This window comes from Scyliorhinus canicula, chromosome 27, assembly GCF_902713615.1.
Source record: "Scyliorhinus canicula chromosome 27, sScyCan1.1, whole genome shotgun sequence".
Lineage (NCBI taxonomy): Eukaryota > Metazoa > Chordata > Chondrichthyes > Carcharhiniformes > Scyliorhinidae > Scyliorhinus > Scyliorhinus canicula.
Window position 1 is genome coordinate 1945802 of NC_052172.1, and position 22314 is coordinate 1968115.

The following is a 22314-nucleotide window of genomic DNA, read 5'->3' on the forward strand; positions in this document are numbered from 1 at the left end:
GGACCGCCCCCACACACTTATCTACCAATTCACGCCGACGGGACTGGCCAAAACCGGATGGCCACTCGGCCCCTCGGGGCCCGGAGAATCACCTGGCGGGCCGCTGTCAACGACCTCCGACCGGCACGGCGTGAATCCCGCCCCCATCGCAAAATTCTGCGCGGGGAGGGGGGGGGGGGGGTGTGGTTGGAGAATCCCGGCCCTTGCGTTCAATCCGGATAAATGTGAGGAAGTACATTTCATGGAGGGGAAATTTGGAGTAAATATCAAATCTCTTCGGAATATAGAAAGTCAGAGAGATCTGGGCAGGTCCACAGATCCGTGAAGGTGGCAACACAAGTGGACAAAGTAGTGAAGAAAGCAGACGGAATGTTTGCCTTCATTGGACGGGGCACCGAGTATAAAAACTGGCAAGTCATGCTGCAGTTGTATAGAACCTTGGGAAGGCCGCACTTGGAATATTGCGCACAATTCTGGTTGCCACACTCCCAGAAGGATGTGGTGAGGGTGCAGAGGAGGTTTACCAGGATGTTGCCTGGTCTGGAGGGTGTGGAGAGGCTGAATAGACTCAGACTATTTTCATTAGAATGACGGAGGTTCAGGGGTGACCTGATAGAGGTCTACAAGATTATGAGGGGCATGGATAGAGTGGATGGGCAGGCACTCTTTCCCAGGGTGGAGGGGTCAGTGACCAGGGGGCATAGGTTTAACGTCCGTGGGGCAAAGTTTCGAGAAGATGTGCGAGGCAGGTTTTTTACACAGAGGGTGGTGAGTGCCTGGAATGCACGTTGCCAGGGGAGGTTGCGAAGCAGATACATTAACGGCGTTCAAAAGGCATCTTGACAAATACATGGATAGGATGGTTACAGAGGGATACGGCTCTAGGAAGGGATGATGGCTTTGGTCAAGGGCGGTATCATGGCCGGTACAGGCTTGGAGGGCCGAAGGGCCTGTTCTCGGGCTGTATTGTTCTTTGTTCTTTGTTCTATCTCTCACCTTTCTGGCAATCATTCTCCCCGAGTCTGATCCCTGCATCCTCTTCAAATCCCCTCACTATCCATCACCTCACCTTCGTCTACCTCAGTAATTCACACTCGCCTGCCTGAACCAATTGCCAGAAATCCCCTTCTCCACCCGTCCCCTCCTCTCCTCTTCCTTCCCCTCCTCTCCTCTCCCCTCCCCTCCCCTCCCCTCCTCTCCTCTCCCCTCCCTCCCTCCCCTCTCCTCTCCCCTCCCCTCCCCTCCCCTCCCCTCCCCTCCCCTCCCCTCCTCTCCTCTCCCCCCCTCCCCTCCCCTGCCCTCCTCTCCTCTCCCCTCCCCTCCCCTCCCTCCTCTCCTCTCCCCTCCCCTCCCCTCCTCTCCTCTCCCCTCCTCTCCTCTCCTCTCCCCTCCCCTCCCCTTCCCTCCCCTCCTCTCATCTCCTCTCCTCTCCCCTCCCCTCCCCTCCTCTCCTCTCCCCTCGCCTCCCCTCCCCTCCTCTCCCCTCCTCTCCCCTCCTTTCCTCTCCCCTCTCCCCTCCTCTCCTCCTTCCCTTCTCCTCCCCTCCTCTCCCCTCAACTCCACTCCACTCCACTCCTCTCCCCTCCCCTCCTTCCTCTCCTCTCCCCCTCCCCTCCCCTCCTTTCCCCTCCTCTCCATTCGCCTCCCTTCGTCTCCCCACCCCTCTCCTCCTTTCCCCTCCTCTCCACTCTCCTCCCCTCGTCTCCCCACCGCTCCACTCATCTCCCCTCCCCTCCTCTCCCCTTCCCTCCCCTCCTCTCCTCTCCCCTCCACCACCCTACCCTCCCCTCCTCTCCCCTCCCCTCCTCTCCTCTCCCCTCCTCTCCTCTCCCCCTCACCTCCCCTCCCCTCCTCTCCCCACCCCCCTCCTCTCCTCTCCCCTCTCCCCTCTCCTCTCCCCTCCTCTCCTCTCATCTCCCCTCCGCTCAGCTCCCCTACCCTCCCCTCCCATCCTCTCCTCTCCCATCCCCTCCCCTCCTCTCACCTCCTTCCCCTCCTCTCCCCTCCCTTCCTCTCCTCTCCCCTCCTCTCCCTCTCCCGCTCGCCTCTTCTCCCCTCCCCTCCTCTCCCTCCCCTCCCCTCCCCTCCCCTCCCCTCCCCTCCCCTACTCTGCTCTCCTCTCCCCTCCCCTCCCTCCTCTCCCCTCCCCTCCTCTCCCCTCCTCTCCCCTCCCCACTCCACTCCCGTCCCCTCCTCTCCTCTCCCCCTCCCCTCCACCCCTCCACTCCCCCCTCTTCTCCCCTCCCCCTCCCCTCCTCTCTTCTCCTCTCCCCTCCTCTCCCCTCCTCTCCTCTCCTCTCCTCTCCCCTCCCCTCCCCTCCTCTCCCCTCCCCTCCCTTCCCCTCCCCTCCTCTCCCCTCCCCTCCCCTCCCCTCCTCCTCTCCCCTCTCCTCTCCTCCTCTCCCCTACCTCTCCCCTCCCCTAACCTCCTCTCCCCACACTCTCCCCTCCCCTCCCCTACCCTCCTCTCCCCTCCTCTCCTCTCCCCCTCCCCCCTCCCCTCCCCCCTCCCCTCCCCCCTCCCCCCCTCCCTCCCCCCTCCCCCTCCCCTCTCCCCTCCCCCCCCTCCCCTCCCCTCCCCCCTCCCCTCCCCTCCCCTCCCCCTCCCTCCCCTCCCCCCTCTTCTCCCCTCTCCCCCCCCTCCCCTCTCCCCTCCCCTCCCCCCTCTTCTCCCCTCTCCCCTCCCACTCCCCCCTCCCCCCTCCCCCCTCCTCTCCCCTCTCTCCCTCCCCCTCCTCTCCTCTACTCTCCTCTCCCCTTCCCTCCCCTCCCCTCCTCTTCTCTCCTCTCCTCTCCCCTCCCCTCCCCTACCATCCTCTCCTCTCCCCCCACTCCTCCCCCTCCTCTCCCCTCCTCTCCCCTCCCCTCCCCTCCCCACCCCTCCCCTCCCCTCCTCTCCCCTCCTCTACCCTCCTCTCCCCTTGTCTCCCCTTGTCTCCCCTCCTCTCCCCTCCTCTCCCCTTCTCTCCGCTCCTCTCCCCTCCCCTCCCCTCCTCTCCTCTCCCTGACCCTCCTCTCCTCCCCTCCTCTCCTCTCCACTCCTCTCCCCTCCACTTCCCTACCCTCCTCTCCTCCCCTCCTCTACCCTCCTCTCCTCCTTCCCTTCTTCTCCCCTCCTCTCCCCTCCCCTCCCCTCCCCTCCTCTCCTCTCCCCTCCCCTCCCCTCCTCTTCTCTCCCCTCCCCTCTCCTCCTCTCCCCTACCTCTCCCCTCCTCTAACCTCCTCTCCCCACACTCTCCCCTCCCCTCCCCTACCCTCCTCTCCCCTCCTCTCCGCTCCTCTCCCCCTCCCCCCTCCCCTCCCCCTCCCCCTCCCCCCCCCCTCTTCTCCCCTCTCCCCTCCCCTCCCCCCTCTTCTCCCCCTCCCACTCCCCCCCTCTCCCCTCCCCCCTCCTCTCCCCTCCCCTCTCCTCTCCCCTCCCCTCCTCTCCCCTCCCCCTCCTCTCCTCTCCTCTCCCCCTCCTCTCCTCTCCTCTCCCCTTCCCTCCCCTCCCACCCTCTCCTCTCCTCTCCCCTTCTCTCCCCTCACCTCCTATCCCTCTCCCCTCCCCTCCCCTACCATCCTCTCCTCTCCCCCCCTCCTCCCCACCCATTCCCTCCCCTCCCCTCCCCTCCTCTACCCTCCTCTCCCCTTGTCTCCCCTCCTCTCCCCTCCTCTCCCCTCCTCTCCCCTCCCCTCCCCTCCTCTCCCCTCCCCTCCCCTCCTCTACCCTCCTCTACCCTCCTCTACCCTCCTCTCCCCTCCTCTCCACTCCTCTCCACTCCTCTCCCCTCCTCTCCCGTCCACTTCCCTACCCTCCTCTCCTCCCCTCCTCTCCTCTCCCCTCCTCTCCTTTCCCCCCTCCATTCCTCACCTCTCCCCTCCACTCCTCTCATCTCCTCTCCTCTCCCCCTCCTCTCCCGTCCCCTCCCCTCCCCTCCTCTCCCCTCCTTTCCTCTCCCCTCCCTCCCCTCCTCTCCCCTCCCCTCCCTCCCCTCCTCTCCCCTCCTCTCCTCCTTCCCTTCTCCTCCCTTCCTCTCCCCTCCACTCCCCCTCTCCTCTCCTCTCCTCTCCTCTCCTCTCCCCCTCCCCTCCTCTCCTTTCCCCTCCTCTCCACTCGCCTCCCCTCGTCTCCCCACCCCTCCCCTCCTCTCCACTCGCCTCCCCTCATCTCCCCACCGCTCCCCTCCCCTCCTCTCCCCTCCCCTCCCCTCGTCTCCTCTCCTCTCCTCTCCCCTCCCCTCCCCTCCTCTCCTCTCCTCTCCCCTCCCCTCCCCTTGTCTCCTCTCTTCTCCTCTCCCCTCCCCTCCCCTCCCCTCCTCTCGTCTCCTCTCCTCTCCTCTCCCCACCCCTCCTCTCCACTCACCTCCTCTCCTCTCCTCCCCTCATCTCCCCACCCCTCCCCTCCTTTCCCCTCCCCTCCTCTGCCCTCCCCGCCCCTCGTCTCATCTCCTCTCCTCTCCCTCCCCTCCTCTCCTCTCCTCTCCTCTCCTCTCCCCCACCCCTCCCCTCCTTTCTCTCCTCTCCACTCACCTCCCCTCGTCTCCCCACCGCTCCCCTCCTCTCCCCTCCCCTCCTCTCCCCTCCCCTCCCATTGTCTCCTGTCCTCTCCTCTCCTCTTCTCTCCTCTCCCCTCACCTCCCCTCCTCTCCCCTACCCTCCCTCCCCTCCCCTACCCTCCCCTCCTCTCCTCTCCTCTCCCCTCCTTTCCTCTCCCCCTCTCCTCTCCATTCCCCTCCTCTCCTCTCCCCCTCCCCTCCCCCCTCCTCTCCCCTCCACTCCTCTCCTCTACCCTCCTCTCCTCTCCCCCTCGCCTCCCCTCCCCTCCTCTCCCCACCCCCTCCTCTCCTCTCCCCTCAGCTCCCCTCCCCTCCTCTCCCCTCAGCTCCCCTCCCCTCCCCTCCCCTCCTCTCCTCTCCCCTCCCCTCCCCTCCTCTCCTGTCACCTTCCCTACCCTCCTTTCCTCCCCTCCTCTCCGCTCCACTACCCTTCTCTCATCTCCCCTCCCCTCCTCTCCCCTCCCCCCTACTCTCCCCTCCCCCCTACTCTCCCCTCCCCTCCTCTCCACTCCCCCTCCCCTGCCTCTCCCCCCCCTCCCCACTCCTCTCCCCTCCCTTCCTCTCCCCTCCCCTCCCCTCACCTCCTCTCCCTCCCTCTCCCCTCCCCTCCCCTACCCTCCTCCTCCTCTCCCCTCCCCCTCCCCCCTCCCCCTCTCCCCTCCTCACCCCTCCCCTCCTCCTCTCACCTTCCCCTCCTCTCCTCTCCCCTCCTCTCCTCTCCCCTCCTCTCCCTCTCCCCTCCTCTCCCCTCCCCCTCATCTCCCCTCCTCTCCCCTCCCCTCCTTTCCCCTCCCTCCTCTCCCCTCCCCTCCCCTCCTCTCCTCTCCCCTCCCCTCCCATCCCCCCTCCCCTCCCCTCCCCACCTCTCCCCTCCCCTTTCCACTCCTGTCCCCTCCTCTCCTCTCCCCCTCCCATCCCCCTCCCCTCCCCCTCCTCTCCCCTCCCCCTCCTCTCCCCTCCTCTCCTCTCCCCTCCCCCTCTCCTCTCCCCTCCTCTCCTCTCCCCTCCCCTCCTCTCCTCTCCCCTCCTCTCCTCTCCCCCTCTCCTCTCCCTCCCCTCCCCTCCTCCTCCTCTCCCCTCCCCCTCCCCTCCCCTCTCCCCTCCTCACCCCTCCCCTCCTCCTCTCACCTTCCCCTCCTCTCCCCTCCCCTCCTCTCCTCTCCCCTCCTCTCCCTCTCCCCTCCCCCTCATCTCCCCTCCTCTCCCCTCCCCTCCTCTCCCCTCCCCTCCTCTCCCCTCCCCTCCTCTCCCCTCCCTCCTCTCCCCTCCCCTCCCCTCCTCTCCTCTCCCCTCCCCTCCCCTCCTCTCCTCTCCCCTCCCTCCCATCCCCCCCTCCCCTCCCCTCCCCACCTCTCCCCTCCCCTTTCCACTCCTGTCCCCTCCTCTCCTCTCCCCCTCCCATCCCCCTCCTCTCCCCTCCCCCTCCTCTCCCCTCCTCTCCTCTCCCCTCCCCCTCTCCTCTCCCCTCCTCTCCTCTCCCCTCCCCTCCTCTCCTCTCCCCTCCTCTCCTCTCCCCCTCTCCTCTCCTCTCCCCCTCTCCTCTCCCTCCCCTCCCCTCCTCTCCTCCTCTCCCCTCCCTCACCTCTCTCCTCTCCTCTCCTCTCCCCCTCTCCTCCCCTCCTCTCCCCTCCTCTCCTCTCCCCTCCCCTATTCTCCTCTCCCCTTGCCTCCCCTCCCCTACCTCCTCTTCCCTCCTTTCCTCTCCTCTCCTCTTCTGTCTTTAACTTTCCAAATATTGACTGGAAACACTATAGTTTGAGTACTTTAGATGGATCCGTTTTTGTCCAATGTGTGCAGGAGGGTTTCCTGATGCAGTATGTAGATAGGCCAACAAGAGGCGAGGCCGTATTGGATTTGGTACTGGGTAATGGACCAGGACAGGTGTTAGATTTGGAGGTCGGTGAGCATTTTGGTGATAGTGACCACAATTCGATTCCGTTTACTTTAGCGATGGAAAGGGATAGGTATAAACCGCAGGGCAAGAGTTATTGCTGGGGGAAAGGCAATTATGATGCAATGAGGCAAGACTTAGGATGCATCGCCTGGAGAGGAAAACTGCAGGGGATGGGCACAATGGAAATGTGGAGCATGTTCAAGGAACACCTACTGCGTGTCCTTGATACGTATGTACCTGATAGGCAGGGAGGAAGTGGTCGAGCGAGGAAACCATTGTTTACTGAAGCAGTTGAAACACTTGTCAAGAGGAAGAAGGAGGCTTATGTAATGATGAGACGTGATGGTTCAGTTGGGTCGCTTGAGAGTTACAAGTTAGCTAGGAAGGCTCTAAAGAGACAGCTAAGAAGAGCCAGGAGGGGACATGAGAAGTCTTTGGCAGGTAGGATCAAGGATAACCCTAAAGCTTTCCAGAGGTATGTCAGGAATAAAAGAATGACTAAGGTAAGGGTAGGGCCAGTCAAGGACAGTAGTGGGAAGTTGTGCGGGGAGTACGAGGAGATAGGAGAGGTGCAAAATGAGTTTTTATCACAGGATTCGTATTCACACAGGAAAAAGTCTATGTTGTCAATGAGAATACTGAGATACAGGCTACTAGACTGGAAGGGCTTGAGGTTCATAAGGAGGAGGTGTTAGCGATTCTGGAAAGTGTTAAAATAGATAAGTCCCCTGGGCCAGATTATCCTAGGATTCTCTGGGAAGCTAGGGAGGAAATTGCTGAGCCTTTGGCTTTGATCTTCAAGTCATCTTTGTCTACAGGAATAGTGCCAGAAGACTGGAGGATAGTAAATGTTGTCCCCTTGTTCAAGAAGGGGAGTAGATACAACCCCAGTAACTATACACCAGTGAGCCTTACTTCTGCTGTGGGCAATGTCTTGGAAAGGTTTATAATAGATAGGATGTATAATCATCTGGAAAGGAATAATTTGATTAGAAATTGTCAATATGGTTTTGTGAAGGGTAGGTCGTGCCTCACAAACCTTATTGAGTTCTTTGAGAAGGTGACCAAACAGGTGGATGAGAGTAAATATGGTGTAAATAGATTTCAGTAAAGCGTTTGATAAGGTTCCCCACGGTAGGCTAGTGCAGAAAATACAGAGGCATGGGATTCTGGGTGATTTAGCAGTTTGGATCAGAAATTGACTAGCTGATAGAAGACAAAGGATGGTGGTTGATGGGAAATGCTCTGACTGGTGTCCAGTTACTAGTGGTGTACCACAAGGATCTGTTTTGGGGCCGCTGCAGTTTGTCATTTTTATAAATGCCCTGGAGGAGGGCGTAGAAGGATGGGTGAGTAAATTTGCGGATGACACTAAAGTCGGTGGAGTTGTGGACAGTGCAGAAGGATGTTACAAGTTACAGAGGGACATAGATAAGCTGCAGAGCTGGGCTGACAGGTGGCAAATGGAGTTTAATGCAGAAAAGTGTGAGCTGATGGAAGGAATGGTGACGACATATTATTTTAGTTATGGGTCCAACATGTGCCATTTGACCTAAAATTTCAAAATTATCAAATTTGCTTAAAGATGGGTTTTTAAATTAGAGAAACAACTGACCTTTCAGAAATTTGTACAAATTTTGGTATCAGAAAGCATTCTGCCATTAATTGCATCACTTATAATGTGATGCAATTAATCTTTACACTTAAAATAAAACACCCTGCCTTATTTAATTATTCATTTTATTAGCTTTAAATAAATTGTATGGTTAAGGTACAGTATAATAAATATAAAACATTTGTATGATTAAAAAAGATTAACCAAAGCACAAATTATGGTTGTAAGCTTTAAAAAAAATATTATAAACAGAGTTTACAACGTAAAGACTGGACACAAAAAAAATGGTTTCCCCATCCTACTTAAAACGCACACTGTGCCTTTGTAGCACGAGTGCAAAAGCTTCCTGGTTAATTTAAACAGTTTTAACATTTAAAAATAACACTAATCTACAAAAATAGTAAAGAATCTCTCAAGAAATCTTTAACTTACCTGTGATTCATTGATGATTTCCAAACCGCAGCGTAAGTAAACGGAAGAACAAGGTAAAACGCGGGACACAATACGGTCTCATTCACAAATTTTAAAACTGTAGTAGTTCACGTGTTCTTACCTTGCGCACGTGGTAGGTCCATCCAGGTGCTGTGGAATCAGGTGATTTTTCCCTTTGTTAATTTCGCCGGTAGTGTCTTTGCCATGATCAAACATGGTAGACGTAAAGTTTTCTGGGACATCATTTAAAATCATCAAAAAGGTAATTGCAATTTTTTTTGTTAAAAATGTGGGCTATATTTAATGTTTTATGTTGTAATGTGTGCTGCTAATGTATGTTTATTTTATACTGACAAGACTGACTTGCCAACGGAGTTTAAAAAAAATTTACATAGCTTTTAAATTCAAGATCCAACGTAAATAACTGGGCAATAAAATTTACGAAATTTGCATTTTATTCCAGCACAAAAATGATAGACAACATTTAAAATAAGGAAATTTAATACTTTCCAGAATTAACCATTATTGATAAAATTATGATAAACAGCAAAATCACTCAAATTCATTAATGAGAATGAATTATACAGCCTTAAGAACAAAGAGAGTTTCCATGTCTCTAAAAAAAATGTGAAAATGTGGGGGACACGAATGATTAAGTTATAAATTTGAATAAAATCATCTTCTGTTTTTCTTTGACCCGAGTACATTTGAATACCCAAGTATAATCCTCATAATAAAATTAATTTGGGTGGTGTGTGTGTACATGAATTTAGCATAAAATATGTATGAAATGTGAATACCCTTTAAAACCACTCTTGGCCTCCAAAAAAAAATAACTAGCCGGCCCAAGACAGAGTACTGGGCTAATGGTAAGATTCTTGGTAGTGTGGATCAGCAGAGAGATCTCGGTGTCCATGTCCATAGATCCCTGAAAGTTGCCACCCAGGTTGAGAGGGTTGTTAAGAAGGCGTACGGTGTGTTAGCTTTTATTGGTAGAGGGATTGAGTTTCGGAGCCATGAGGTCATGTTGCAGTTGTACAAAACTCTGCCGCATTTGGAGTATTGCATGCAGTTCTGGTCGCTGCATTATAGGAAGGATGTGGAAGCATTGGAAAGGGTACAGAGAAGGTTTACCAGAATGTTGCTTGGTATGGAGGGAAGATCTTACGAGGAAAGGCTGAGGGACTTGAGGCTGTTTTCGTTAGAGAGAAGAAGGTTAAGAGGTGAATTAATTGAGGCATACAAGATGATCAGAGGATTAGATAGGATGGACATTGAGAGCCTTTTTCCTCGGATGGTGATGTCTAGCACGAGGGGACATAGTTTTAAATTGAGGGGCGATAGATATAGGGCAGATGTCAGAGGTAGGTTTTTTACTCAGAGAGTAGTAAGGGCGTGGAATGCCCTGCCAGCAACAGTGGTGGACTCGCGAAAACTAAACGCATTCAAATAGTCATTGGATAGACATATGGACGATAAGGGAATAGTGTAGATGGGCTTTAGAGGGGTTTCACAGGACGGTGCAACATGGTGGGCCGAAGGGCCTGTACTGCGCTGTAATGTTCTATGTCCCCTCACCTCGCGTCCCGTTCGATCTACTCTCCTCCACCTCTGCCTTCAGAAGTGTAACCATTCCTTTCTTTTCCTTCCCTCCATCACCCTCCTCTCTCACTTCCCCTCTCCTTCCCTCACTCCCTAATTGCCACTCCGGTGTCCACTCCTATCCTCCGATCTCTGATCTACTCCCTCCAGCTCTTCCGCAGCCAGTCCCTTCTCCCCTCATGCTCCATTACCCACCCCTCATCAATTCTCCCCTTCCCTCTGCTGCCTCCTCCTCATCCTCACCTATCTCTTTTCTGCTTCTCATCCGTCCCTTACATCTCTATCCTCTCTTCCAATTTGCTTCTCTCAGGACTACACTTCTCCCGTCCGCTCAAACTCCCACATCTGCTCAACATTCCCCTCTCCGTTCGGGCCACTCTGTCCCCCACCCTGCCCCAAACGCCATCATCCACTCTGTTCGAAACATAGAAACATAGAGATAGGAGCAGGAGGCCATTCAGCTCCTGGCGCCTGCTCAGCCATTTATTCTGATCCTGGCTGATCATCCAACCCTAGCTTTCTGATCCAGATCCAGCTTTCCCCCATATCCTTTGATCCCCTTCGCTCTAAGTGCTCTATCTAACTGCTTCTTGAAAACATACCGGGCAGGATTCTCCCGTACCCGCCGGGGCAAGACGTATCGGCGCCGAGGAGTAGCGTGAAACACCTTTCTGCACCTTCAAGGGCTAGGCTGGTGCCGTGGGGAAGGGCCACCGCTGGCCGGCGCGGGTTGGCGCATGCGTGGGAGCGTCAGCGTGTGCTGGCGTGATCCCAGAGCATGCGCATGCCAGCAATGACGGAGATTGACTTCAGCCGGCGTGGAGGGAAAGTATGCCCCCACGGCACAGGCCCGCCCGCGGATCAGTGGGACCCGATCATGGGCCAAACCACCATGGAGGCACCCCCCCGGGGCCAGATCCCCCCACGAGGACTCTGCAGGCTACCCGTAGAGCCGGGTCCAGCTGGTACGGACCAGGTGTGATTTATGCCGACGGGAGCAGCCGAAAACAGCGGCTGCTCGGCCCATCGGGGCCTGGAGAATCGCCGGGGGACAGGCCGCTGCCAACGGACCCCTACCGGGGATTTCCACCCCCGCCGAAAAACAGTCACCGGAGAATTCGGCAGCCGGCTTCGGGGCGGCGGGGCGCGATTCACGCCCCCCGGCGATTCTCCGACTAGGTGGGGGGATCGCATAATCTTGCCCAATGAATTCCACAGGCCGACCACTCGCTGGGTAAAGAGATTTCTCCTCATCTCCGTCCTAAATGGTCTACCCCGTGTCCTCAGACTGTGACCCCTGGTTCTAGGCACACCCCCACCATCGGGAACATCCTTCCTGTCTAGTCCTGTTAGAATTTTATAATCTCAATGAGATTCCCCCCTCATTCTTCTGAACTCCAGCGCAAATAGTCAGAGGGTTAGATAGGGTGGACAGTGAGAGTCTCTTTCCTCGGATGGTGATGACCAACACGAGGGGACATAGCTTTAAATTGAGGGGTGATAGATATAGGACAGATGTCAGGCAGTTTCTTTACTCAGAGAGTAGTAGGGGTGTGGAACGCCCTGCCTGCAACAGTAGTAGACTCGCCAACTTTAAGGGCATTTAAGTGGTCACTGGATAGACATATGGATGAAAATGGAATAGTGTAGGTCAGATAGGCTTCAGATGGTTTCACAGGTCGGCGCAACATCGAGGGCCGAAGGGCCCGTACTGCGCTGTAGTGTTCTATGTTCTATGTTCTATATTAAATAATCCCAACCTAGTCAATCTCTCCCCATATGGCAGTCCCGCCATCCCTGGAATCAGTCTGGTAAACCTTCGCTGCACTCCCTCCATAGCAGGAACATCCTTCCTCAGAGAAGGAGACCAAAACTGCAGAGAATACTCCAGGTGTGGCCTCACCAAGGCCCTGTATCATTGCAGCAACACATCCCTACTTCTATACTCAAAACCTCTCGCATTGAAGGCCAACATACCATTAGCCTTCTTTACCGCCTCCTGCACCTGCATGCTTACCTTCAGCGGCTGATGTATTCTTCCAATTTATGGCCATTCAGGTAATAGTCTGCTTTCTTGTTTTTATAATTGTTTTAGATTGTGTTGCTACCAAAGTGGATAATCGTGCATATCTAAGTTATACAGCATCTGCCATTCATTTGTCCACTCACTCAACTTGTCCAAATCACACTGAATGATCTCTGCATCCACCTCACAGCTCACCCTCCCACACAACATGGGATAAGAACATAAAAACTAGGAGCAGGAGTCAGCCATCTGGCCCCTCGAGCTGCTCCGCCATTCAATTAGATCATGGCTGATCTTTTGTGGACTCAGCTCCACTTTCCGGCCCGAACACCATAACCCTTAATCCCTTTCGTCTTCAAAAAACTATTTTTATCTTAAAAACATTTAATGAAGGAGCCATAACTGCTTCACTGGGCAAGGAATTCCATAGATTCACAACCCTTTGGGTTAAGAAGTTCCTCCTAAACTCAGTCCTAAATCTACTTCTCCTTATTTTGAGGCTATGCCCCCCTAGTTCTGCTTTCACTCGCCAGTGGAAACAACCTGCCCGCATCTATCCTATCTATTCCCTTCATAATTTTATATGTTTCTAAAAGATCCCCCCTCATCCTTGTCAATTCCAACAAGTACAGTCCCAGCCTACTCAACCCCTCCTTGTAATCCAGCCCCTTCAGCTCTGGGATTAACCTGGTGAATCTCCTCTGCCCATCCTCCAGTGCCAGTATGTTCTTTCTCAGGTAAGGAGACCAAAACTGAACACAATACTCCAGGTGTGGCCTCACTAACATCTTATACAGTTGCAGCATAACCTCCCTAGTCTTAAACTCCATTCCTCTAGCAATGAAGGACAAAATTCCATTTGCCTTCTGTAATGAACTCCAATTGGCTTTATTGGTTGGCCAATTGGAGTATGAGCTCCCTCAATGATAGCTAATTGAAGGGGCCCATATAAGCACCTGTGTAGGCTTTGTGAGCAGTCTTAAGTTGACTGGACTGCTAGCAGCGCTGTTTGTAGCTGCTCCTGTAATATCATTATTGTAAATAAATATTGGTGTGGTGACGGAACTCCTGCCTCCCGTGGATTACTACAGTGGTGACGAGGTAAACTACGAATTTTGCGGAGACCAGCTGCCGCACTCAGAGGGTAAGCCTTGCCATTTTAAAAATGCCATTTTTTGGGAGGTTAGAGGCATTCGACCCGGCTATTGAGGACTGGTCCCAGTATGTGGAGAGAATGTGTTACTTCTTCCGGGCAAATGATATACTGACGGACGAAAGGAGACGGCTTATGCTGCTGTTGGCGTGCGGACCCTCCGCTTTCGCCATTATGCGTAGTCTGACTTATCCCGATGCGCCGGACACGAAAACTTTCCAAGACGTAACGGAATTGGTGAAAGAGCACTACGACCCAAAACCACCCTTCATTTTGCGTAGGTACAGATTTTACACAGCGAAGAGGGAAGACAGGGAGTCAGTCACAAATTTCTTGACCCGCCTGAGAAGGCTGGCGGAAAAATGTGAGTTCGGCCCGACACTAAATGAAATGCTTCGGGACCGGTTAGTGTGTGGTATAAACGACCTCACACTACAGAAACGCCTGTTGGCGAAAATGGAGCTAGACTGCAGGCAGGCGTTACAGCTCGCACTGTCCCTAGAAAAGGCAGCAGGAACTACAGGGCACGCCAATGGAGGTAGTTGCCTGTGAGAGGGACTACCACAACGGGTCCTGCTGCCAGATAGCCGCTCTCAGGAAAAGCCTGAGGAATAGAGGAAAAAAGGAAAACCCCAGAACTGCCCCCAAGTCTGCCAGGACTAACTGGAGACAGAGAGAAGTACCGGCTGAGGCTCCCCCAACAGAGAAGGACCGTTTCTGGCACCAGACAGAGTGGGGTAACAACGACAGAAACCCTAGAAGGAGGTGGCAAAAGAGGAATAGCAGGTGGGGACACAGGGAAGTACACAACCTAGACGCCCCATCCTCCTCCGAAGGGGAACAATTATATATAATTATAATTATATATTACAACGAAGAAAGCAGAACCCATTAGGATTACCCCACGGGTGAACAGGCGGCCGACAATAATGGAAATAGACACGGGTGCGGCCGTATCAGTAATGGGAGTGGCAGCATTTAGAAAAATCAAAGATGGACTCCAGCCACTAACCCTAACAAAAACATCGACGAAACTTAAAACCTCCACGGGGGAACCCCTGGAAGTTCTAGGCATGACTCATGTACCTGTGGAATATGAGAAACAATTGCTCAGATTACCGTTGACGATAGTAGAGGGCTCCGGACCGACCTTAATTGGATGAAACTGGCTGAAAGACCTAAAATTAGATTGGATGAAAATTTTCCAGAGTGGAAGCGGGAAGTTGAGTGGAGTACTCCAAAAATACCCGGAGGTCTTCCAGGAAGGTTTGGGAGAAATCATAGGCACCAAAGCAACTTTGCACGTGGACCCAGAAGCCCTTCCGAAATTTTGTAAGGCCAGGCCGGTACCTTTTGCATTAAGGAAGAAAGTAGGTGACGAAATAGAAAGGTTGTGGACGCAAAAAGACCCAGTTTTAGCCAAGATGAAGCATTTACTGCTAACAGGGGAACTGGAAAGACCAGTGGAGCCCCAGATGCACCCATACTGGAGCAGAAGGGACCAAATAACCGTAGAAGACGGTATCCTATTATGGGGAACCCGGGTAATCGTCCCAGCTCAGGGCCGTCAGGCAATCTTAACTGAGTTACATCACGGACACCCAGGGGTGTCTAAAATGAAGATGCTAGCTCGAAGCTACGTTTGGTGGCCAGGTTTGGACACAGACATAGCAGCCTTGGTACGTCGGTGCCAAGAGTGCCAACAGGGGCAAAGAGTGCCACCAGCGGCGCCATTGCACCCGTGGGAATGGCCAGGCAGACCGTGGACCCGCCTGCATATTGACCACGCCGGCCCTTTCATGGGCTCAATGTTTTTGGTGATAGTGGACGCCCACTCCAAATGGCTGGACGTCCACCGGGTAAACGCGGCAAGCACAGCATCGACAATTGAAAAGCTCAGGGCCTCGTTTGCAACACATGGACTTCCGGAGGTATTGGTGTCGGACAATGGAACGGCATTCACAAGTGGGGAATTTGGAAAATTCCTGAAGGAAAACGGAGTCCGTCACATCAAAATGGCCCCTTACCATCCAGCGACCAACGGCCTGGCAGAGAGAGCGGTCCAGACACTTAAAGTGGGACTCAAGAAGCAGCCGGCAGCGTCAATAGACACAAAGCTCTCCCGCTGGCTGTTTGATTACAGGACCACACCGCATTCCACAACGGGCATACCGCCAGCTGAACTCTTAATGGGTAGGTGGCTGCGAACAAGGCTGAGTCTCCTTTTCCCAAATTTAACGGGGAAAGTGGAGAAACAACAGGAGGCCCAACGCAGGGGGCATGATAACAGTCGGCAGCAGAGACATTTCCAGGTGGGGGTACCGGTTTGGATGAGGAATTATTGGAATGGACCAACGTGGGTCAAAGGCACGGTAGAGTCCCAAACAGGGCCCATATCCTGTGAGGTTTCGATAGGAAGTAAGGTGCTGAAGAAACACCGAGACCAAATAAGGGCAGCGGAACCACACCTGGAGGCAGGCGAAGCAGGACCGCTTCAAGCTGGGATAGCCCAGACGGAAAGGATACCCACACCCCAGCCCCGAGCAATTTCTCCAGACCCCATCATCCAGTCACCAGAGTCGGAGATGGACACACTCGACGAGGCCGCCGCGACACCTCTCCCCGAGGAGGAGGACGAACAACTTCCAAGGAGGTCGTCAAGGAAAAGACGGGCACCTATAAGGTACACCCCGCCCACTTCGGAGAACGACCCGGCGGACGACACAGAGGTGATAGACCCAGACATGAGGAGCAGGAAGAAGCTAAGAGGAATGCCAGCTGGCAGGAATTCCTCGGACCTTGGGGGGGGGGGGGGGGAGGGGTGTAATGAACTCCAATTGGCTTTATTGGTTGTTTGTAGCTGCTCCTGTAATATCGTTATTGTAAATAAATATTGGTGTGGTGATGGAACTCCTGCCTCCCATGGATTACTACACCTTCTTAATCACCTGTTGCACCTGTAAACCAACTTTTTGCGACTCATGCACTAGGACACCCAGGTCTCTCTGTACAGCAACATGCTTTAATATTTTTTCATTTAAATAATAATCCCTTTTGCTGTTATTCCTCCCAAATGAATAACCTCACATTTGTCAACATTGTATTCCATCTGCCAGACCCTAGCCCATTCACTTAACCTATCCAAATCCTCTGCACTTTTCGCTTTACCACTCATCTTAGTGTCATCTGCAAACTTGGACACATTGCCCTTGGTCCCCAACTCCAAATCATCTCTGTAAATTGTGAACAATTGTGGGCCCAACACTGATCCCAGAGAGACACCACTAGCTACTGATTGCCAACCAGAAAAACACCCATTATTCCCAACTCTTTGCTTTCTATTAATTAACCAATCCTCTATCCATGCTACTACTTTACCCTGAATGCCATGCATTTTTATCTTATGCAGCAACCTTTTGTGTGGCACCTTGTCAAAAGCTTTTTGGAAATCCAAATATCCCACATCCATTGGCTCCCCGTTAACTATCGCACTGGTAATGTCCTCAAGAAATTCCACTAAATTAGTTTGGCACGACCTGCCCTTTATGAACCCATGCTGCGTCTGCCCAATGGGACAATTTCCATCCAGATGTCTCGCTGTTTCTTCCTTGATGATAAGCTCACTGGCCTATAATTACCCGCTTTCTGCCTACTTCCTTTTTTAAACAGTGGTGTCACGTTTCCTATTTCTAATCCGCCGGGACCACCCCAGAGTCTGGTGAATTTTGGTAAATTATCACTTGCAATTTCCTTAGCCATCTCTTTTAGCACTCTGGGATGCATTCCATCAGGGCCAGGAGACTTGTCTACCTTTAGCCCCGTTAGCTTGCCCATCGCTACCTACTTAGTGACAACAATCATCTTAAGGTCCTCACCTGTCATAACCTCATTTCTATCAGTCGCTGGCATGTTATTTGTGGCTTCCACTGTGAAGACCTACTCAAAAAACCTGTTCAGTTCCTCAGCCATTTCCTCATCTCCCACTATTAAATCTCCCTTCTCATCCTCTAAAGGACCAATATTTACTTTGGCCACTCTTTTTTTGTTTTGTATATTTGTCGAAACTTTTCCTATCTGTTTTTATATTCTGAGCAAGTTTACTCTCATACTCTATCTTACTCTTCTTTATAGCTTTTTTAATAGCTTTCTGTTGCTCCCTAAAGATTTCCCAGTCCTCTAGTCTCCCACTAATCTTGGCCACTTTGTATGCTTTTTCCTTCAATTTGATACTCTCCCTTATTTCCATAGATATCCACGTTTGATTTTCCCTCTTTCTACCGTCCTTCCTTTTTGTTGATATAAACCTTTTACTGAGCACTGTGAAAAATCACTTGGAAGGTTCTCCACTGTTCCTCAACTGTTTCATCTGCAAATTTGGAGATATTGGCCGGGATTCTCCAAAATCCCGGTCAAGTGTTGATTCCAGCGTCAAAACCGGCGTGAGCAACTCTGGAGTCAACGGGCCTCCAGGCCCAGACATTCAATCCTTCCTCGGAGGCTAGTACGGAGCCGGAGTGGTTTATAGCTGCTCTGGCGCACCACGGCCGGTGCGAGTTCGCACATGCGTGTGGGTTGCTGTCTCTGCGCCGGCCCCCGGGCAATATGGTGAAGCATACAGGGATCCGGCGGGGAGGAACATAGCCCCCCCCCCCCCCCCCCCCGCAATTAGCCCACCAGCCGATCGGTAGTCCCCGGAGTTGGATCCCCGCAGCCAGAATGCCGAGATCCTGCTGGGTAGGACCATACGTAACCCACAGCGGCGGAACTTGGCGGACACTCGGCCCATCGAGGTCTGAAGTTCCTTGAAGGAGCTGTGCTCTGAAAGCTAGTGATTCCAAATAAACTTGTTGGACTTTAACGTGGTGTTGTCAGATTTCTTAGTGTTTTCTCTCCACCTCCCTTTTAAATAGTGGAGTTACACTAGCCACCCTCCAATCTGCAGGAATCCTGTAAGATGACCAGCAATGCATCCACTATTTCTACATGCACATTCTCAAGTCCTCTGGGAAATAGATTCTCAGACCCTGGGGATTCATCAGCCTTCAATCCCATCATTTTCCCCAACACCGTTTCTATCCTAATATTGGTCTCCTTCAGTTTCTCCCTCTCACTGAACCCTGAGTTTCCCAATATTTCTTGTTTCTGATTTGTATCCTCATTTGTGAAGACAAAACCAAAGTATGTGTTTAGTTGCTCAGCCATTTATTCATCATCTATTATACATTCCCCTGTTTCTGACTGGAAGGGACCTAATTTGTCTTCACCAATCTTTTCCTCTACATGTACCCATAGAAATCTTTCCAGGCAGTTATATTCCCTGCCAGCTGACTCTCATACACGATTTTTCACCTTCTTAATCAATCCCTTGGTCCTTCTTTGCTGAATTCTAAACAGCTCCCAATCCTCAGGCCTGTTATTTTTCTTGGCCAATTTGTCTGCTTCTTCCTTGGATTGAATACTATCCCTAATTTCCCTTGGAAGCCATGGATTGACCACCTTTCCTCTTTTATTTTTGTTCTAGACAGGAGTTGTTGCAGTTTTCCCATGCGCTCCTTGACTGTTCCCCAAGTAACTGGTGGGACCAGTACAAACCGGACAAACCTGGGCAGGACTGGAACCGATGTCCTAGGGGGGGTGTTTTCTAGAGCTGTTGGGGAGGGTTTAAACTAATGTGGCAGGGGGATGGGAACCGATACAGGAAGTTGGAAGGTAGTAAAACAGGGACAGAAGCAAAAGGATGTAAGGGGAAAAGTGCAAGGCAGAGAAGACATAGTCAAAAATCTAAAAGGGCGACAGTACAAGGTACAGTGACTGAGGGGAGCTCAGTGAATAGGCCCAGTAATAACAAAAGGAATAAAACTGGAGATGTTAAGATTCAAAACAGAGGTAAAAAAACCAACATAAGTGTACTTTACCTGAATGCTCGTAGTATTCGGAATAAAGTAAATGAGTTGATGGCACAAATCATCGTAAATGACTATGATTTAGTGGCCATTACTGAAACATGGTTAAACGATGGTCACGACTGGGAGTTAAATATCCAAGGGTATCAAACTATTCGGAAGGACAGAGTGGATGGTAAGGGAGGTGGTGTTGCTCTGTTATTTAAGGATGACATCCGGGCAATAGTAAGGGATGACATCGGTGCTATGGAGGATAAGGTTGAATCCATTTGGGTGGAAATCAGGAATAGTAAGGCGAAAAAGTCACTGATAGGAGTAGTCTATCGGCCACCAAATAGTAACGATATGGTGGGGCAGGCAATAAACAAAGAAATAACTGATGCATGTAGAAATGGTACAGCAGTTATCATGGGGGATTTTAACCTACATGTCGATTGGTTTAACCAGGTCGGTCAAGGCAACCTTGAGGAGGAGTTTATAGAATGTATCCGTGATAGTTTCCTAGAACAGTATGTAATGGAACCTACGAGGGAACAAGCGGTCCTAGATCTTGTCCTCTGTAATGAGACAGGATTGATTCATGATCTCATAGTTAGGGATCCTCTCGGAAGGAGCGATCACAATATGGTAGAATTTAAAATACAGATGGAGGGTGAGAAAGTAAAATCAAATACTAGTGTTTTATGTTTAAACAAAGGAGATTACAAGGGGATGAGAGAAGAACTAGCTATGGTAGACTGGGAGCTAAGACTTTATGGTGGAACAGTTGAGCAACAGTGGAGAACCTTCCAAGCGATTTTTCACAGTGCTCAGCAAAGGTTTATACCAACAAAAAGGAAGGACGGAAGAAAGAGGGAAAATCGACCGTGGATATCTAAGGAAATAAGGGAGAGTATCAAATTGAAGGAAAAAGCATATAAAGTGGCAAAGATTGCTGGGAGATTAGAGGACTGGGAAATCTTTAGGGGGCAACAGAAAGCTACTAAAAAAGCTATAAAGAAGAGTAAGATAGAGTATGAGAGTAAACTTGCTCAGAATATAAAAACAGACAGTAAAAGTTTTAACAAATATATAAGACAAAAAAGAGTGGCTAAGGTAAATATTGGTCCTTTAGAGGATGAGAAGGGCATTTTAATAATGGGAAATGAGGAAATGGCTGAGGAACTGAACGGGTTTTTTGGGTCGGTCTTCATAGTGGAAGACACAAATAACATGCCAGCGACTGATAGAAATGAGGCTATGATAGGTGAGGACCTTGAGAGGATTGTTATCACTAAGGAGGGAGTGATGGGCAAGCTAATGGGGCTAAAGGTAGACAAGTCTCCTGGCCCTGATGGAATGCATCGCAGAGTGCTAAAAGAGATGGCTAGGGAAATTGCAGATGCACTAGTGATAATTTACCGAAATTCACTAGACTCTGGGGTGGTCCTGGTGGATTGGAAATTAGCAAACGTGACGCCACTGTTTAAAAAAGGAGATAGGCAGAAAGCAGGAAATTATAGGCCAGTGAGCTTAACTTCGGTAGTAGGGAAGATTCTGGAATCTATCATCAAGGAAGAAATTGCGAGGCATCTGGATAGAAATTGTCCCATTGGGCAGACGCAGCATGGGGTCATGCCTAACTAATTTAGTGGAATTTTTTGAGGACATTACCAGTGCAGTAGATAACGGGGAGCCGATGGATGTGGTATATCTGGATTTCCAGAAAGCCTTTGACAAGGTGCCACACAAAAAGTTGCTGCATAAGATAAAGATGCATGGCATTAAGGGTAAAGTAGTAGCATGGATAGAGGATTGGTTAATTAATAGAAAGCAAAGAGTTGGGATAAATGGGTGTTTCTCTGGTTGGCAATCAGTAGCTAGTGGTGTCCCTCAGGGATCCGTGTTGGGCCCACAATTTACATAGGTGATTTGGAGTTGGGGACCAAGGGCAATGTGTCCAAGTTTGCAGATGACACTAAGATGAGTGGTAAAGCGAAAAGTGCAGAGGATACTGGAAGTCTGCAGAGGGATTTGGGTAGGTTAAGTGAATGGGCTAGGGTCTGGCAGATGGAATACAATGTTGACAAATGTGAGGTTATCCATTTTGGTAGGAATAACAGCAAACGGGATTATTATTTAAACAATAAAATATTAAAGCATGCCGCTGTTCAGAGAGACCTGGCTGCGCTAGTGCATGAGTCACAGAAGGTTGGTTTACAAGTGCAACAGGTGATTAAGATGGCAAATGGAATTTTGTCCTTCATTGCTAGAGGGATGGAGTTTAAGACTAGGGAGGTTATGTTGCAATTGTATAAGGTGTTAGTGCGGCCACACCTGGAGTATTGTGTTCAGTTTTGGTCTCCTTACTTGAGAAAGGACGTACCTGCGCTGGAGGGTGTGCAGAGGAGATTCACTAGGTTAATCCCAGAGCTGAAGGGGTTGGATTATGAGGAGAGGTTGAGTAGACTGGGACTGTACTCGTTGGAATTTAGAAGGATGAGGGGGGATCTTATAGAAACATTTAAAATTATGAAGGGAATAGATAGGATAGATGCGGGCAGGTTGTTTCCACTGGCGGGTGACAGCAGAACTAGGGGACATAGCCTCAAAATAAGGGGAAGTAGATTTAGGACTGAGTTTAGGAGGAACTTCTTCACCCAAAGGGTTGTGAATCTATGGAATTCCTTGCCCAGTGAAGCAGTTGAGGCTCCTTCATTACATGTTTTTAAGGTAAAGATAGATAGTTTTTTGAAGAATAAAGGGATTAAGGGTTATGGTGTTCGGGCCAGAAAGTGGAGCTGAGTCCACAAAAGATCAGCCATGATCTAATTGAATGGCGGAGCAGGCCCGAGGGGCCAGATGGCCTACTCCTGCTCCTAGTTCTTATGTTCTTATGTTCTTATGTAACGTTCCCCAATCGATCATAGCCAACTCACACCTCATTTAATTGGAGTTTCCTTTGCTAAAACTCAGGACCCGAATCTCAGAATCAACTACTTCACTCTCCATCTTGATAAAAAATTCCATTATGTTGTCATCACTCATCCCCAAGGCGTCTTGCACAGCCAGATTGGCAATGGTTCCCTTCTCATCACACATTCTATTATTGACTGCTCTCTCATTGGTTCTTCAACCTACACCTATTCTGGCTAATTTGATTTGCCCATTC

General features: G+C 51.6%; 1 protein-coding gene across 5 annotated transcripts in view; it reads left to right on the plus strand.

Moving 5' to 3' along the window:
* LOC119957965 (integrin alpha-D-like) overlaps positions 1-22314 on the plus strand; it is a 148506-nt gene that overhangs the window by 66218 nt on the left and 59974 nt on the right. The gene's annotated exons all lie outside the window — the stretch shown is intronic.